The sequence below is a fragment of the Triturus cristatus genome, chromosome 2_2 (assembly GCF_964204655.1).
Source record: "Triturus cristatus chromosome 2_2, aTriCri1.1, whole genome shotgun sequence".
Taxonomy (NCBI): domain Eukaryota; kingdom Metazoa; phylum Chordata; class Amphibia; order Caudata; family Salamandridae; genus Triturus; species Triturus cristatus.
In genome coordinates, this window is record NC_140582.1 from 957,278,614 (window position 1) to 957,298,241 (window position 19,628).

The window sequence follows — 19,628 nt, forward strand, 5'->3', positions numbered from 1 at the left end:
TCTGTATTTTATTAATGTCGGATAGAACAATGGCATAGCTGTGTTCTATAGGTTGGATTATGCACAATCGCTGGCTGTTTAATATATTTGGGACTGCATCTTGCTTGTTCTACGTAGAGAATGGTGATAGTGATTTACTACATGAGGGTGATAGATGTATATAAATCCTTATTTAGCTGATAAAAACTTGTGACAGTATATATTCTTGTTCTGCTGTCTGCTCGCTTTAAAAGGAAACTGCACAATTGCATGTGTAGTACATGCCTCCTGCAACAAAATGGCAATATGTGAATCAGTACTGTGCTACAAGATGTGAGCCACTCCCACTGTCCCTCCCAGAAAGTTGCATCCCCAGGAATTACTTCAGGTGCATTCTTAGCCAACTGACAGGTGCAGGTAACCCGCTGATCCCCATTTGTGACAGGGATTGGGGATTGCAATTATTTACCATGAACGACGAATTCCCAGGAAGTGCGGTCATTAACTTGCGTTGATTAAGTCCTTGCCCTTTGTACACACCACCGTCACTACTACCAATTGGATTGTTTAATGAGGTCCTCAGATCGGCCCTGATAGGTTCGGCAATGGCCCTGGTGGAGCACTGAGTAGCCGGTCAAACTTAAGTATCTGGAGGAAGTAAAAGTCATAAAAAGATATCTGTAGGTGAACCTGGGGAAGGATTTTTAACGGTGGAGTGGCCCAAGAGTGAAGCATCCGCAGCCTCCCAGATGGAATCCGTAGGCATAGATGCCGAACCGCCACTCATGTGCCCTGGCTATCAGAGCAATCTGCGGCCATCGGGGTGCTTGGGTGCTGTGTGGGTTCCCCCACGTGCGAGGACACAACCGACACAGGTGTGAGAGACCCCGCCCTGGGCGTCCCCTGGGAGCAGTACAATGGAACACTCTCCCAAGAAAGAACCCACGCTCACCCAGCATGACCCCAGGAGGAAACTGAATCGCAGTGCTGCCCTGGGCTAGGGCCTCTCCCAAGGCCTTGAAACCTGAGCCCTCTCACACCCAGGTGTCATGTGACCGAGGAGCAGCCCAGATCAGGTGGCAGGGCAGCTTGGATGAGAAGGATTATCGGCATAGACACCTTGCTCATCGCTCAAAGACAGTGCAAACTGTTTTGGGGAGGCGGTGTGCGAGGGAGGGAAGCATACTGGCTTGTTCCTTCTAGCACCTCCCACCAGGGCTGGGGTTGGCTCCCCCAGCCCACCAGCATGGCTCAGACCCCCACCTAAGCCGGTACCCTTGATGTGCAGGGGTGAAGCCCTGTGGTGGAAGGTCGACGTGCAGGGGGTACCCTCCCTCTTTGCCAGGTACTTAATTTGTCATGGTCTCATGCAGCTGGGCTAAGGGATTGAAGACTTGCACAATCCCTCTCAGGCTTCTGGGAGGGACCAGTGGTAGTGGGGCCGCCTGCCTCCACCGCTTTGGGAGCTCCTCACCCCTGGGTAGGAGGCCCCCGGGTCGAGCGCCTGGAAAAGCTGTTTAAATCATAGAGGCTGACTTCCACCGGGGAAGCTCGATAAAGCGCCAGCCTATCTCTCGCTGTGAGGGCTGTAGACAGGCAATTCTGACTTGACTCACGCATTGATGAAGTACACAGCTAGCTGCAAGAATTAGTGTTATTTTCAGGACACATTGATCATTGAGTCTTCGGATGCACCTTGCAACCCGAGTTCCTACCAGGATACGCCTTTCTGAGGGTCACTTAATCGTCAATCACACCTGGGCTTTCCCAGTGCGTGGCTAGGGCCATCACAGGGTAGCTCTGCTCCCTTCATCCCCCCCTAGGTCAGACTCCAGATCGCCCAATGCAGGATCCCACCCCGGTCCTGTCCCATAGGTATGTCACCAGCAAGCCTGGCCTTTCACCTCCCACCTCGTGGGGTACCAGCAGCTAACTGGTCTGCGACAAGCGTGTCCCAGGGTGCATAGCTGTGTGCGGCCCATAGCTGTCAGTGATGTCTCATGCCTGTAAGCGTGCATCATCTCTGGCACCTACCTCCATGTCTGGAGGGACAAGGGCTCCCAGGTACCCACAGGTACCGGTTCGGACCCCGGCCTCGATAGGATCGGTCTCTGATTCAGGAAAGGGTGTGCTGACGTGACTTCAGCCCATGCAGCCCAGGGGCTGTCCTGGCTCCCCTCATGCTTCTGCATCCAACTATAGCATCAAATCAGACATGGGGGCCTTTCCTCACACAGCCAATTGTTGGGGTATTTAGACGATGGAGTTTATTATCGTTGGGACTCAGTAGCAGTATATAAGCTTGAGGATGCACAGCATGGCTTAGTTCAGGGGATTTGGGTGGCTTGGGTTAGACGTTTTGTTAATTTGCTACGGAACTGTCAGATTTGATGGGCATTTATGATTTAGGCTACTGGGCGCTAATTGGCTTGGTACTAGATTTAATGAGCAATTGATTGGAGTGCAGAACGGGAGGTGTTTTGTGGACCTCCCCTATACAATGTCTTGTCTTCTTTACTTGAAACCAATACAAATGTTTTTGTTGCAAAATAACACAGAAGCTTACCGTCTAAAAGGGAAATCCTTCTTGTGCATACCCTTTGAGTTTTCATGGGACATATTCGCCAAGTGTAACCTGGCAGGACATGTCCCAGGAAAATTGTCTGGGAATAGTAAATTATCTGGAGAAACTGGTGAGGCAATACGTATTTTCTCACTAATTCCCCATACCTCTGGGGATAACTCATAATGGTATGGTTGGTAATTCTGCATTCCGAAATTATCAGCCCTCAATGTATCAGTAAGATTGGATTCTAAATTGCAAATACACAATTCAGGATGGCCCTATTGATGTAATTGGTAGTGCCTCAGGCTGGCACCGCCATCAAACCAAGACATCAATTTAATGTTTGCTAATTTAATTCTGCAAATGCATAGGGCTTGATTCTTAACCTTTAGCACTTAACTAGGGATTGAAAGAAGACACCCCAACGAAGCTACCGTGGTGACACTGAGTGAACCTCCAGTGATTGGATGCGTGGGACGCTATTACTAGATTATTAGAAATAATCCCAAAAGATACCAGAGAGAAATGGAATGAACTCAGATGAGCCATGTGTGTTGTTCAGAGCACCCAGTCCTATTTGAGGAAAAATATAATTCACTACATGTCTGTTATACAAGTAAAAGATTCAAATGCAATAGTCAAGTGTAAGATAACAGTGATTTCGTTCTTAATGGTGTTAGTCTTATATTATAGTTGCCTTTGTATAGCCAACTACATACACCCCCAGTTCATCCCCTTGAGCTCTGTGCCATTCTGAGGCGTCTGTTGGATGGCATGGTTGGAATGGGGAGGCTTCAAGGGAAGAGGTCAGCAAATAGAGTAGCCTGGCATCGGTGAGCTGAATGTCAGCTTTCGGTGTGAAGAGTGGCTGGCAAGCAGGGAGGTGTCGGAGCAAGTTAGCAGGGGAGCCGTGATAGAAGGAGGTCTGCTGTGGGTTTAACTGGCAGGAGATGAGCCACTAGGTTCCTCGAATGTCAGGGAGAAAGTTCAAGGGGAGTGATTAGAGAAAGGATCCAAGTAGCTCAGAGGCATAATGGCGTCATGGTATGTCCCTCCTGTGCACTCTGGCACCAACAATCCTCTGGAGAGAGAGTCCGTGCCTCGAACAGGATGAAGGATGCAAATGGGCAGAGCCAATGCCGATGATGTGTGTAAAAGTGTTTTTTCGTGCTAGAGTCCTATAACATGATTGTCACCAGGTGGGTTGGGTGCCGATGGTAGCAGACAGCGACCTCTCCGTTCTGCCAATAACTGAACAACAACTATAGATAGCCACGGAGGAGTGCAGCTCCTGCTGGGCCTCAATAGTCTGAGTGTCCACACTACTTAGGTGCTTGTTGTCCTCTTGGTTAAGTTTGCGCCCGTGCACTCACTTTCGCAGGAGACACTAGCAAGGGCAACAATGGGCAAGTCCCATGGGCACACTGACAGCAAGAAGACATTTTGGAAGTGGTCCCATTTCATGATGGCCACCGAATCAGAAGTGCATCCCCTCCATCATTTCAACTGGAGGGCAGCTGTGATATCCTGGAACGAACCAGTCTTAGCCCTCAGGAAAGTAACAAATGGAAAAGAAAACGTATGACTTTTAATATGCATCGCCTAAATCTCTACGATCAAATAAAATCGAATACCATATAATTCCAGATGTTTAATTATAGTTTATAAGCGTAACGATTTGCTGTTCCTCCCTTGAAGTGTACGATTAACAGACTGTACTACAATCTGTTAATTTTCTTTATTGCAGCTGCAGTGAAACCAATCGGGGCATTATTGATATACATTCAGAATCTGTCTACATCAAATACGAAATTGTGAAAAATATGCGCTACCGTCTCACGTCTACTGTGTTCCAGTTAATGTTATCTGCAAACCATGTGTGGAAAAGAAATGTCAAAGTCTCAGAAAAAGACTACATTTTATGCTGAATTTAGAGAGTTTAATTATTACGTAAACCGAATGTTGGCATCTCCAAAGAGAACAATTTATATGTGATAACAGTGTCTTCCTTTTGTGAGGAGACACTTGCCCGTTATCCCCAGCTACGAGGCACGGACCAAGTATTCCGAAATGTTAAACACCATGGGGCTTATTTACAAGCCCCTTGCGCCACTTTAGTGTCATTTGTAACATGGGAAAAGTGACGTAAGGGTGGCGCAAGGGACTTATAAATAAGCCCCCACATTTTCAGATTCCTGCACTAATTCTGTATCACAGCGCTTTCTCCAGTGCTGCCATGAGGTGCGAGACAATGTTTCAGGAAAGCACAATCGAGACAAGGGATGTAAAGGCATAAATACATAGAGGCAGATTTACAAGAACTGACGCATCTCTGCATATTAGCAGGGATGCGTCAGTTACTTTGCGTCATGCAAAAAAACCCTTGCGGAACCATGGATGCATCGCTTTTACAATGCGGCGCACCGTGGCGCAAGGATTGACAGATGCATGACACATCTGTTGGTGTAAAGGCAACGCATTGCTGGAGTCGTGTCGCAGGCACGACGCAACTCCAGCAATGCTTCGGAATGCCTATTTCTATTATGCTGCATCCAGCCGCGGTCGGTAGTAGGAGTAACTGCAGGGCGGTGACGTGGGTAGGGGAAGGGGCAGGGTGGGGGGTAGTAAACTATGGATTACGGAGGTTTACAGGTAAGATAACATATAAATTAATAAAATGATTTTCGTTGCGTGTACTGCATACCCAAATGCGATGCAGTGCACGCAACGAAATTCGTTTTATTAATTTATATGTTAACTTACCTGTAAACCTCCGTAATCCATAGTTTAATACCCCCCCACCCTGCCCCTCCCCCTCCCCACGTCACCGCCCTGCAGTTACTCCTACTACCGACCGCGGCTGGCTGCATCACTCCTTATGCCTGCTTCAGCCAGGCATTAGGATTTGGTTCAGTGGCGTTGTAGAAGTGACGCAGTGAAATCTTGCCGATTTCACTGCATCACTTTACAAGGCTTTCTTACGTCGGAACGCCCAGCCTGCATACATTATACCTGGCGCAGGTTTAATGTGGCGCAGGGCTTTACAACGTGACACATCTCCCTGGATGCGTCACATTGTAAATGTGTCGCAACGTGGCGCATTGTTTACCACGCCGCTGCATCACAAAAGTGATGCAACAGCGGCGTAAAAGTGTCACAACGGTCTTGTAAATCTGCCCCGTAGTGCTTTAAAGCCATTTCACAGTGCCAGACACACAAACACCCAGGGGCAGATTTACAAGTCCCGTGCACCACTGGTGCGTCACTTTTTGCGACATACCGGTGGCGCATTTTACTGCTCCATATTTTTAAGGACAGGAAAAGCCACCCTGCGTGACTTTTCCTGTCCTCGTAAATATGGCCCCTTTTCACGCAGCACTTTGCGTGAAAGGGGTGTTCCATGGGTGTTGCTGTGGGTGTTCCCACGCAACACCCATGGAACCAGACACATTTCCAGATTTACGAGGAATCGTAAATCTGGAAATGCGTGTGAATGGGAGGCATAGGGAGGCGCAACGAGGAGAAATGTATTTATTTCTCCTCGTTTTTCTTTTCCTCTTTCTATGCGTGCTGCATTCTGCAGCACATATAGAAAGAGGAAATCACCTCTAGTTATTGTTGATGTACAGGAAGGTGTCCCTTCCTGATCACAATCAATGAAACAATTACGTCTTTCAACTTCTATGTGTGCTAATACAGCACACATAAAAGTTGAAAAACGGCATTTCAGATTGTTTTTGTGAAGGAAGTGACCGTACCCCCAGCCGCCCCGTATGTACGTGCTGTACCCCCACCCCGTATGTACGTGCCGTACCCCCACCCCCGTATGTACGCACCGTACCCCCAGCCCCCCCGTATGTACGCACCGTACCCCCACCCCCGTATGTACGTGCCGTACCCCCACCCCCGTATGTACGCGCCGTACATACGAGGGTGTGGGTACGGCGCGTACATACGGGGGGCGGGGGTACGGCGCGTACATACGGGGGGCTGGGGTATGGCGCGTACATACGGGGGGCTGGGGGTACGGTGCAGACGTACGCAGGAGGGGTGGGAGGCTGGGGGGGGCCGTACGACTCGTACCCCGGGCACAAGTGTACCCGGGGTAGGGGTCGTACAAAGTTCGCTCCGTACAGGACATTTTCCATACGCTTGTGTATTCGGGACGCCGGTACGGATCGGACTTGTGCGCTCGGACTTCAGTTTTACGACTCGTACGTAAAACTGTCCGGGGACGTCTCGTAGACTTTTCCCGAGGTCATTCGTATGTATTTTTCACATACGAATCGTACTTCGCCATTTGTACGGGACTTGTACGATTCGTACGCAAAAAAATACGGATACGAGTCGGACGGTAAATTTTTTTAACGGATCGGAATCGGCACCCTATTATCGGAAGTTTTTCAATTGGAATGCACACAGATACAAATACAAATCAGGAGTTCCAATTCCTCCATAATCTTATCTTTTTCAGAGTTTTTTTAGAGCAATTCTTGGGGTCTTATTTCCCCATATAAATCTCGAGAAAAGGCTCTGCACTTTCTTAAACCAAACTTTTGGGAATTCTAAAGGGATAGTATTAAACAAAAAGGTGAATTTGGGAAGGATTGACATTTTTACTAAATTAGATTTACCCAAAAAGGAGAGCGGCAAAGCACTCCATGATTGTAGTTGAGATCTCACTTCCTTTGTTACCTTCTCAAAATTAACCTGTGCTATTTTATCGCTGTTTTGGACTATCTGAATCCCCAAGTATCTAATTTCTTTTTCTGTATAGATACTTTCGAAATCTGTATTCCATATCATTAGCTCTGTCTTTTGTTGGTTGAGAAGATAACCTGAGATTTTTCCAAATTTTTCTATCTCTGACCAGATTCCTGTATATGATGTTCCAGGTCACCAGAAAAAATAACAAGATCATCTGCATATAGCCCGATTTTTTTTACCCATCCATTACACTCAAAGGGAATAATATTCTGGCAAGCTCTTAGTCTACAGGCCAACGGTTCAATATAGATATTAAAAAGCAACAGGGAGAGGGGACAGACTTGTCTAGTCCCTCTTCTGATTTGTATCGGTCTAGTTAATTTCCCGTTAACCAGAATTCTTGCTGAGGGATTATTATAAATGGCTTTTATTGCTGACAAACATGTTTCCCCCAAATCAAAACTTTGTATAACTTTAAACAGGAACACCCAATTAACCCGATCAAAGGCCTTGGCAGCATCAAATGTCATCACTGCCAAGGGGGACTTATTTAACTGGGCCATATCTATAGCTCCAATAAGATCTTGAATTAATTCATTTAGCTGTCTCCCTTTCATGCACCCTTTTTGATCCAGGTGTATAAGCGGCCCCATCACATTATCGAAACGTTAAGTGATGATCTGTGTATAAATCTTGTGATCGCAATTTAATAAAGAGATAGGCCTATGTGACTCACATTGTCTAGGATTTTTTTGGGGGTTTTAAAAGAATTGAAATAGTTGCTTCTTCCCAAGATGCAGGGGGAGTGTGGCCTTCTACAAAAGAAGAGTTAAATAATTGCAGAAGAATAGGTGTCAATTCTTCTTTAAATATACTATAGATTTCATTTGGAATGGAGTTGGGACCTGCTGCTTTTCCCTTTTCTAAAGATCCAATAGTAATGGGACAATTCATTTGTTCTTTTTCTTTTAATTGAAGCGAGGGGAGGGACACATCTGATAGAAACTCATCCATAAGATATTCATCGATTATTTTCTCTTCTGTATATAATTTTTTAAAGAATTGGACAAAAGCTTCCTCGATTTCAACTTCGTCTGAGATTATCTTTCCGGTATCTACACATCTAAGATCCCTTCTCCAATTTCTTGTTTGATCGGTTTTTGTTTTCCAAGCGAGAAGCTTGCCACACCCCTCTCCGTATTCATAGTGCGCCAATTTACTGGCATCCCATTTTTTTTATTATAGTGCGCCAATTTACTGGCATCCCATTTTTTTAAATTATGATTTCTAAGTAATCATTGAGTTTATGTTTTGCCATAGTTAAGCATCCTAAGATATTTAGATTTCCTTGTTCTCTTTCAAGACTTTCCTGCAATCTGCCTATCTCATTTTCTAGCTTTTTTGTCTCTTCATGTGTTTTCCTTGCTTGTGAATATGAAATAGCTATTAATGCACCCCTCAAGAAGGCCTTAAAAGTGTCCCACACTATTTCGATTGTGGCAGTTTTAATGTTAATATTAAAAAACTCTTGAATTTCTATTTTTAATTTTTCAATTATATTGCCTTCCAATAATAATGCTCGATTAATCGTCCACCTCCGTGATGTTTCTACATTATACGTAGCTATTTTTAAGATAACAGCCGAGTGGTCTGACATATGTTCAGGAACATGACTCACTTGAATAGAATTTCTACTCATCACTGCACTCACTAAAAAAAAATCAATTCTTGAACGATGTCCACATTTTTTATTATGAAACGTGAATTTCCCACCAGTTATTCTAGACTTACTAGCCATCTCTCTCCAGATATCTATTAACCCTATATCTGACATTAGTTGTCTTACAGCTGCTCTCATTTTTTGGGTATTACAAGCTACTCTACGTGAGGTGGAGTCCTGACTTGGATCCAAAACGAAATTAAAATCACCTCCTAACACTATGGAGCCATTAACATCCGTTAGATGAAGAAGTAGAGTGTATATTGAAATTGGATCGTCTAGATTCGGTCCGTAATAACTTACAAACGTCATCCAGGTTCCATTGATTTTCAAATTAGCAATTGCCCACCTCCCAATGGGTCCACTATGCACTCATCCAACATGGCAAAAGTATTTTTTTAAATCAAAATAGCTACTTCCTTTGTAGTACAGGACTGGGTTGTACAAATACAATGTTCAATCCATTTCTGATGTTTTAAAATCGTTAGCCATTCTTCTTTGAGTAAATGCGATTCTTGAATAAGAAAAATCTTACATTTGGATAGTTTTAGATATTCTAATATCCTTTTTCTTCTAGGGGGAACCCTCAATCCATTCACGTTCCATGACATGATTTCTAGATCTTTTACTCTTTCATTATCAGCCATATGTGATTGAAATAATTGTGACTAGTGTATAAGGAAAAGGGCCCAAGATTTTTGAAAATAGCCTTGTTAAATGAGAACTTTTTATTTTTTTTATTTTCTCCCACATGCTCCCTCACCCATTGTAGTGATCAAAATATTTCTTTATTACATTTCAGGTGATACCCCCCACCCCCTCTCGGGGAATACTCCCTTACTGCTATTAGAGGTCTTCCTCTAAATTTTTTGGGCTCTGTCACTGACCAGGCTGTATCTTAGAGATTTTATTTGGATGCTGAGCTCTTTATTTGATTTACCAAGGCGTTCGCTTCTTCTGGATCTTTAAAGTTAAACATTTTGTTATCCCACATTACTTTAAGCGAGGCGGGAAAGCGTAACTTGGCTGTGGCGCCTAGGTCTTTAAATTCTTGCATCACTTTCCCCAATTCCCACTGCTTTTCCTGAGTAAAGTGGGATATATCCGATCTGATACGAAAAGTCCAATCGGCCTTTTAAACCTCCAGCCAGGATCTTTTCCTTTAAAGTGTACGATTTAAAGCTGACCAGGATCTTTCTGGGATTTTTCTTCCCCGGTTTTTTGCGAAACGGATCTCGATGAACTCTCTGTATGTCGTCTTCTAGTATCTTTTTATCAATATCTGTGTGAATTTCTGTCAGAAGATTAATAATAAATGACTTTAAATCATCCCCTTCTACATCTTCCGGCACATTTAAGAGTCTAATATTGTTCCTTCTTGCGGCATTTTCCAAACTTTCCAGTTTCTCTTTTAAGGTTTTATCATCCCCCTTCAGAGGTTGAATTTCCTGGGTGTTTTTTTCTACCTGTTTTGATAGATCGTCCATCGCCAATTCCATTGCTCCGACTCTATCTGATATAGCGTTCATTTTGAAATCAAGGGCCTCACAAACTGTCTGTATTTTTAATTGATTATTTTCAGAGACTGCAAATTTGTCCCTTATCTCCGAAAGCAGCGTTGCAAGTAATCCCTCCGTGGAGGAAATAGGTTCCTTATTGCATGTTGGATTTAAAGTACCCAAGGAATTTAATTCTTTGGATGGACCCCCTTTTCCTGCTAAGTCAATTTCTTCCAAAGGGGCGGGGGGTAATCCACAATTCGTATTAACATTCGGCTCCTGTGTAAGTACTTCATATCTGTTTTGTAAGGGTATTAAATCCATTTCCTCTCTCCTCCCGCTATTATTTTTATTTAGAGGTAATAGTGAGATTGTACTCAAAGGGCTATTCTCAGATGTTACTAGATCTAACGTCTGTTCAAATGTCTGATTTAGTTCGTTTATAGAAGGCTGGGTAGCTTGGACTTTAAAATATGACCTTAATGATGGGGTGACTCGAAGGCTTCCGGATTTATTTTTTATACATTGTTTATGTTATTTTTAAGTGAGGTGCTTATTGAATTATTTTTTGAGTTTGACTTTACTGCAGTATTAGAAAAAATTTCTGCATCCAATTTCTGCTGTGTCTCTGTGACCTCTAACTGTGGCAGCTCTCTCTCCGAAGGGTTTAATAATTCAGGGGAAAGTTTATTTGCTCCCCAAATATCCCTACTTCTAAGAGTGTACCTGTTAATTTTCTCTTTAGTATACAAAACCCCGTCTTGTTCCTCCTTACTTTCCACACCACGCTCACAGTTCAATTTTGGCCCCCAGTCTCTCCCCCTTCTCGTTACCGGAGTCATTGAAGTTGGCCATATATTTAATTCAGGCTGCTCTGTGCACTTCGGAACTCGTCCTTCCTTATCTCTTATGGACCCTTTTCCATGGAAAGATCCAGGGAAACAAGCAAAAAAACGGGCTGGCACTAGCCCTTTCCGCTCACCGACCCTTGCAGCACAGACTCTCCTCAGGGCAATGCCTGCAGCGGCCTCCGACCATCTACTGGGAGCCGCTCCTCCTCCAAACGCCACCGCCGCCTCCACGATCCTGGCCCCCAGGCGCCGAGACGCCAAGCACCGGAAGTGTAAAAACCGTTGAAGTCGGCAAGGCAAGTTTCACTCGATCCCCGGGGGGATCCCGACCGCAAGCACGCTGAGTCGCCTAATGAAGAAGAAAACCCACCGAATCTCTCCGCATCAGCCCGCGGACACACCCGGGGGTCAAAAAAGCCTCCAAAAATGCCGCCTCACATTTGCATTTGCATTTGCACAAGCGAGCCGAAAAATGCCGGTAAGATTTTCAAAACAAAACTAAGGAGAAATTGAATCGTTTAAGTTTAAGTTTGAGTTAAGTTTAAGTTTAGGAGCTCATTTAACCATCCATTTTTGCATTTATTTACGCCCGCCTAAGTCAGAGTCAGAGGACGCGCCCGCGACTGCTACTAACTAGCAGCCGCCATTTTCCCCTCCCCCTGTGATCTAAATGAGCCACACTGAGTCACTTTGTTGTAAATCTGCTCGTAGTGCTTTAAAGCGTCGTCACTGAGGGGAGTCACAGTTTCTAAGGAGGAGTAAGAAAGAGAGAGATGAGTGACAAGCGACATTGTGTCCTTTTCTTGATGCCCTCACACACCCCGAAGGATGTCATGCTTCATCATGGGGCAGTGCTCCTCGTGGGGCCGGCGTTCAATGCCCTACGGGTCTCTTCCTTACTTCTCGTTAGGAACTGTGACTCACCTTAGTAACAATACTATTTTTCAGGAGCACAAGCTAGATCCAACTCCTTGTCCCCCCCCTCCCTCATTTCAAGTGCTTTAAACAGTGCATATGGCAGTGCTAGACACACTAACACCCATCATTTAGAAGAGGATGCTGCTTTACATGAGGGAGAGCTATGGAAAGTGAAGAGAGAAGCGAAGGCGACATCGACCAAGCTAAGATGGATTACACCTTTTTCAAGACATCCCACAAGGTGCAACCCTGTGGCCCTCGTTACAAGTTTGGTGGAATAGAGTGAAGTATCATATCCAAAGGGTAAGGTATTTACCAAGTGTGGTGAATACCCCCCTATTCCGAAGTTTCAACAGGAAAATGAAGCATGACATATGGAAACAGTTTTTAAAACAACATATTCTGCATGATTCATCTCATGTGCGAGCCCCTTTACAACTACAAATTTCAGTAGGTTTCATTTTCCAGAATTTCTGAGAAGAATTCTGAGAGGGTGTGATAATTATCACCCAATGAGTCAGTCAGTCAGAATATCTTTATTCGACTTATTACAAGTCATACAAAGAACAAAAAAAAATTACTTTGCAATGCAATGCCTACTATACATCTATTTACATTTCCCACACACAAAAAAACCTAATAAACAAACAGAAAAAAATTTTTTTTAGACATGGATAAAATATTTCTATACAAATCTATCACGTAAACATGCTCTAACAACAAGAGAAGTTTTAAAGTAAGCTATGGCTAACAGGTTTCGCCCGCATTGCGGCTACCAGAAAGTTTGCCATACAAAAAGTAACATGTATGTTAGGTAGTAGTTGTAGAAAGAGCAGGGCTGGTCTTACTTGGACAAAACCAGCTTTTTTCAAAATAGGCAACAAATATTTCTTTCTCTGCTCATGGTATATACTACAAAACATAACAAAGTGCAGAGTATCCTGCACCGAAAAATTGTCGCAGCAGCACGGTGGGGCCTGCTCAGGCTTCTGCCAGGTCTTAAATGAACCTAGATAAAAATGTATCAAATTGAATCGGAACTTTGATAATAAAAACCTGTGATATGGGAATGTGACAAAGTTCAAGTAGCGGGCGAGTGAGGGTGTACAAACCAGGAGGTTATGTGCCCTTACTGCGGGTTTCAACACTTCGAGATCCTCCCTCCGTGCTTCCTGCCTATCCCTAAATAACTCTTTGATGGTTACTATGTCCTGTCTCCTAATATTTTCCGGAGATGAAAAAAGATCTGGGCGACCCAGATCTGCAAGGGTTTTAGCTACATATGCCAACCAAGGGATACTGGTGTATTTATCCAAGGATAAGACATCGTGCAAAATCTTGTGGTTCAGAGGTAGGTCATCATTTGTCCACAATTTCAGCCACAAGGTTAGCGGAGCAAGGCTCAGGGTATCAGACAGATAGGGCAGACCCACCTCCTTATGGATGGAATACGTTGGAGTGGATTGCGGGACTGAGAGCAAGGATCTAATGAATCTATTTTCTGCTCTCTGAATTGGATCCAGGTTTACGTAACCCCACAGTTGGGAACCATAGGCCGCTATGGCCACTGGTTTGCTCTTGTAGATTTTCAGAAGGGCTTGCATGGGCCTAGCCCCTAGCTTCCCAGCAAAGCCCAAAACCGCTGAGGAGGATCTTATTACCGCCAATCTTTTTGCTCTTATCTGAGGGCCCCAAGTTCCTTTCTGGTCAAATATTACCCCCAAATATGGAAATGTGGACACGTTGGTGACAGGGACTCCCCTGCAAAAAAATGTTTTGTGTCTTTTTTTGTTGCATTCACGCCCCATGACCATCGTGTGTGATTTAGAGGCATTTACCTTAAGGTCCAGCGTCTCCATGAAGCTACCAAAAGCGTCCAGGAGATGCTGTAGGCCTACCCCAGTGCGGGCTATCAGCACTGCATCGTCCGCATACAGGAGCGCTGGAATTTTGACATCTCCTGCATGCGGAACGTCGGCTGCCTGTCCCTGCAGGTGACTGCCCAGCCTGTTGATGTAGATGGTGAATAATACAGGGGCTAGAATACAGCCTTGCCGCACCCCCTTAAGGGATTTAAACAGGGGGGTACGTCTGCCATCATTTGTGACTCGGACAGCTGCAAAAAGCTCCTGGTGCAGTTTAGCCATAAACACAACCAAAGACTCATCAATGCCCATCTCCAACAATAACTGCCACAATTTCGACCTATTCACCAGATCAAAGGCAGAGGAGAGGTCCATAAATGCAAGGAACATGGAGCCCTCCTTTGCCACTGTATATTTAGAAATTAATAGATGTAAGTTTATACATTGTTCGATCGTCCCCTTTTTTTCTCTGAATCCATATTGTAGTTCAGACAACCCTCCACGGCTCTCAACGTTGTCATTAAGTCTGGCTAGAAGAACTCTGCCTAATATTTTTACCGTTGAGTCCAAAAGAGATATGGGCCTATAGGAGGCGGGATCATCTCGCTGGCCTTTATTTTTATAGATAGGGACTATGGTGGATGTGGCCCAAGAACTGGGTACATGGTTGTTGGCTGCGTTAAACACTTTCGACAATACCGCCGACCACAATTTGGAAGAGTACATGAAAAAATCAGCGGGAACACCGTCAGGGCCGGGAGCTTTATGTCTTGTTGTAGCCATCAGGGCTTTTTCTACTTCTTCGGGGTTGAAGACCAACGGGTCTGCCACTATAGCAGGTACTGAAACATCTGCAGTTCCTTTGGACCCACCCTCATATACATTTTTGAAGTGGTTTAGCCATTTGTCGTCGGTGATCACACAGTCCATAAGAGCATTATTGTCTTCAGAAAATAACGGTTGTCTAATGATCTCCCAGAATCTTTTACTGTCCTTCAGTACTGCAGCTGAGAGGAGATTTTCCCATGCTTCGCGTTTAAGGGATTCTTTGCGGTTCTTAATGGCAACCTTGTAGCGTTTCCTTAATCTAACAATATCCTCCCCAGCCCTGGGAGAGGTTTTTAACGCTGTCAACAATGCTCTGTGCGCTTTTGAACAAGCAGAATCAAACCAACGTTTTGTTCCAGAAAATCCTTTTTTTGGCTTGACTAAAAGATCCTTAGCCACCTGGCCACAAATTTCCTCAAAAGCCTCTATAATTTCTTTACCTTGCGCCCCCGATTTTTGACAGATGGCCACTTTGTCCTTTATTTTTGGAAAATTTATTTCATAGAAATTATCCGGGATCACTTTGGCCCATTTCAGTCGTCTGTCTTGGTCGCAGGGTTTCAGGGGGTGTGCTGGTTTAAGTGCTTTTGGCGGTGCTCCCATCTGGCCACCCCAGGCCACTTCAAGTAGTACAGGGTTGTGGTCACTGTAGGGTATTATGACTGTACAATAGACCATAGACCGGTTTAAAATACCTTGTGAAACAAAGATGTAGTCTATCACTGAGCCATGGTGACTGCCAATGTAGGTTGGCGCCCTAACGCCCTTATCGGGTTCATAAAGGTCATGGTTTGCTAATAATTCTTCTAACTCAAGCCCCTCTGTAGAGTGTTCAAAGTGGGGGCCCCGAGGGGCCTCCTCGCCCCCCTCAGTTACATTGTCACCTCTTCCCATACAACCCAGATTACATAGATGAATATTAAAATCTCCTAATAGGATAAACTCATAAACTAAATAGATATTCTGAGACTCTTTATTTAAGATATTATCTAGGTTAGCGACATTACTCCCACTGTGTTCGCTGTTCCTAGAGTTGTAAAAATTAATATATATCGTCCTGCAATTGTTACTAGTCGTCCTTTCAACCATTAGGATGTTTACGGAATCTGTATTTATCTGCCTATAGGTGCCCTTCAGATCTAGAGAAAACATAATGGCCAAACCTCCTTTAGCTCTGCCCATGCGGCTAGGGACTGCAGGGATAGAGAAGCAGGTGAATCCATCCCACCAGAAATTAGCCGATATGTCCCACGTTTCTTGCAGGGCAATTATATGTTGCTTAGAAATAAAGCTCACACATGCTTTGTCCTGTCGTTTTGCAGATGAGCCAGCTATGTTCCATGTTATAATTTTACAGGCGTTGGTAGGTAACCTCAGCTCTTTTTCCCCCAACAAACACCCCTCAGCTAAGCTTAAGGATCTGACCGCCTTGTTCTGAGCTACCTCAGGTGCGTTCTGTGTTGGAACGATGTTCAGGGTTGACGCTATGCAACCCTCCCCCTGGTATGATAGCCCAGGGTTGTCCAACGGGACATAACTCTCAAGTGTTTCATAAAATGTAAGCAGGCGGAGACCGTCATTGGTGTAACACTGGCTAAGGTTTATTTCGGGTCTAGTTATGGACTCACTTGCTCTGACATTGCAAGGTTTAAGTCAATCGCAGTTGTTTAGATCCGCTAAGGGAGCATACCTATTCCCCAATCCGCCCCCCCAATCAAAAGGGGTAGCTGCCTGACCTTGACCCATAGCTGCGATGTTCCACATAGGTAAAGGGGTATTTGGGCGTATCGGAAAGTAATCGTTTCTCGCCCATGGTACGAACCTATTGATTCGCCCAATGGGATCCTGGCCCATCCAACCCGGGCCCCAACCATTAACGGCAGGGTCTGGTGGCATGGGAGGCCACAAATTTGACTCATGCACGTGGTTAGATCTTCCGTGCTCAAAGTTAAATATAGGCCCAGGGCGCTCGTTGGGGAATCTATGTCTAAAACCGCCATCCCAGTTTGGGGCGTTATTCGCTCTCCTAACTCTAGTAGGGTTAGAAAAGGTAGGGAGCTGAGCCTCACTATAGAAGAATTTTAGGGTGAGCGGGACTATAGAGCCGCTTCGCCTTTGGGGTGGGAAGATGTTATTCAAAATTTTTGGGAGGACCTCTGTGTTGGCAAAGTTTATAATCACACAGTCCCCCTTAAATTTTTTGGGATTGGACCCAATCCAAGGTACCCTCCTGGTCATAACAATATCCCTTGCTAAACTATCCATCCCTTGGGGGGCCATGGTCATGTTTGTAGTAAGCCAATGAAGAGCTTTATCCTTCAAGTCCTGTTTCGATTCTATTTTGTTTTGTGCTAAGACTGGGACATTTGCTAGTACTAGCACAACTGGGGAGGCTTCCAAAATAAATTGGGCTGATATATCCTCATGTATTGTCCCAATTATGTCCCCTGATGATGATGTCGGCGCGGCTCCGCCTGCTAGGTCCTGACTGGGAGCTGTTAATAGAGTTGAAGCTACTGCTAAGGGCCCCTCTGGCAGTGTAGGCTGTGGGACACTCTCATTTGGTAGAGCCTCTACGGCTCCCGATGCCAATTTTGTGACAAGAGCAGATAGATTGGCCACCTCTACCACCAGATTACTTTGTGCACCCCCCGCCTTCTTAACCTCCGAAGTTAATTTATCCAGTTTACCAATCAAGGGCTTGATGATTGTCCTAATTTTTATATCAATCATATCTTGGATCCGATTAAAGAGTTCATCATCAACAATACGTCTGGATTCTGCATCGGCATCAAAGTCAATTTGTTGCCCTTCACGTCTTGGGGGTGGTGTAGCTGCCTTTCTCCTGCCTTGTTGTTTCCCCCCTCTCTTTGAGTGAGATTTTCTACAGGTTCTCACTGGCCGTGGAACGGGCTGCCCCGGTGACGGTACTTCCTCGATGGAAAATGACTGGTGATTATGCTCTGAGGTATTGCCGTTATTGGCCGACGAGTTAACCAAGACATGAGGATCTTCTGCATCGCTAGCCAAGTCTTGTGGGATATGAACTAGGCTATTCGACTGGGGAAGAACTGGCGGTGTGGTCAGTAACTCTGGAGCAGATGCCCTTGCGGGCGGGCTTTCTAACGGAAGAACTGGCGATTGGCTCAAGCCTAGCGATTGCCTCCTCTCATTGTTGATCTTATTGACTTTTTGAACCACATATGAGAGCATTGTGTTGAGGGGCTCCGTCGCAGCAGATGCGGGCTTTTTCCTTACCATAATGCCTACCTCTTACAAACGACCGAGCCAATTGACCAAGGTATGTGTCAGGATCCACAGGCAGATGGCAGAAGACCTGAGGGTAATGAGGGTTAATAGAGTTCTGTACCTTACTAATCCCAGACGGCGAACCTTAGGGGGGTGGCCTCGCCTCGCCTTCTCGTGCCTCTGAGGGCCACAGAGGGCCCGCCCTTTGCCCGGGCTTAGCCCCGGGCACTCCCGCGCGCTCCCGCGCAGCGAGGCACGTCACTTCTTGTAGGCGTTGGTTAGGAGGAACATGAGGGGCGGGGCGGTCAGGGAGAGCGGGCCAGGTGACTTGGCCTCGGGATCGCCGGGGCTCCTGGGAGAGTGAGTCCCGGTTCCCAGCGCTCGCAGCCCTGTCACTCGCGCACACACCCTGCAGGTAACAACACTCGGCTTGGCGACCTTGGCGATGCGGGACCCGCGAAGCGGGTTCCGCGAGGTGTTGACTGGGTCCTCCCTTCTGCAGCAGCGAATCCTCCTTCCAGGTAACAGCACAGCAAACTGTAGAATCTCACTGTGTCAAGGTGCGTCTTCTGTGTAGAACCTAGCTGCGTCCGTCTCTCCTCCCCGTCGATCCCAATGAGTCATTTCTTAACAGATGTATGCACGGGGATCAGATTTTAGCCTTTGACTCGTAATGAGGGCAGACATGGCCGGCCCTCATTTCCTGCAGCCCTTTAATTGTGAAAGGGCCATCAAGAAAAGTTGCTCCCCAAGACGGAATTACAAGATCCGCGTAACTCAGTGTTTTTAGGTCTCGCAAAGGGCAGCGCATGCGCTGCCTCTACGAGGCATTAAGTAATTCATTCTTTATATTGGGTGAAACTCCGCCTATTGCCGGTAGTTTCTCCTGCCCCTTGCCATTCGTTAACTCGGGCATTTATTTTGTTAGCGGGCTTGTCATTGGCTTACGATCCCATGCGGCACTTCCGTTTTGCTTCTCTTTAGCAGGAAGCAGCACCGACCAACTACAGTTTCGTTCCACTGCTCGGCATTATCTATTCGCATAAGGACTACTTCCTTGTTTATTTTCCACCGCCGTTCTCAAGTGCCGGTGTGCGCAAGGGGCGGGCACCGCATGCTGCTTGTTTATAACCAGGGGTCACGTCTTATATTTCACCGCTTCCAAAGCTGAGAAGAAGCGGCATGCGATGCGAGGGGCCATCGTGTAGGTAAAGCATTTTTTCCCCAGAATTGCACACTTTTTCTCACTTCATATATGCACCCGCGTCTCCGACATCGCTCTTCATGGTACTTTATTTTTCCCTAGTTTGTTGAAGCACTGTGCCTCCCTCACAGCGCACACCGCCCCTGCAGCAGTAATCCGCGTCGCTCCTTCGGCACCCGTTTCTCTGACACTGCGCTTCATGTTTTGGACAGCAGGGTGCTAGTAATGCTTGTTTATTTTAG

At 45.7% G+C, this 19,628-nt stretch overlaps 1 pseudogene; it reads left to right on the forward strand.

The window, feature by feature from the left end:
* The first annotated feature begins 1,577 nt into the window (after positions 1–1,577).
* On the forward strand, positions 1,578–1,718 carry LOC146862992 (5.8S ribosomal RNA; annotated as a pseudogene).
* The last annotated feature ends 17,910 nt before the right edge of the window (positions 1,719–19,628 follow it).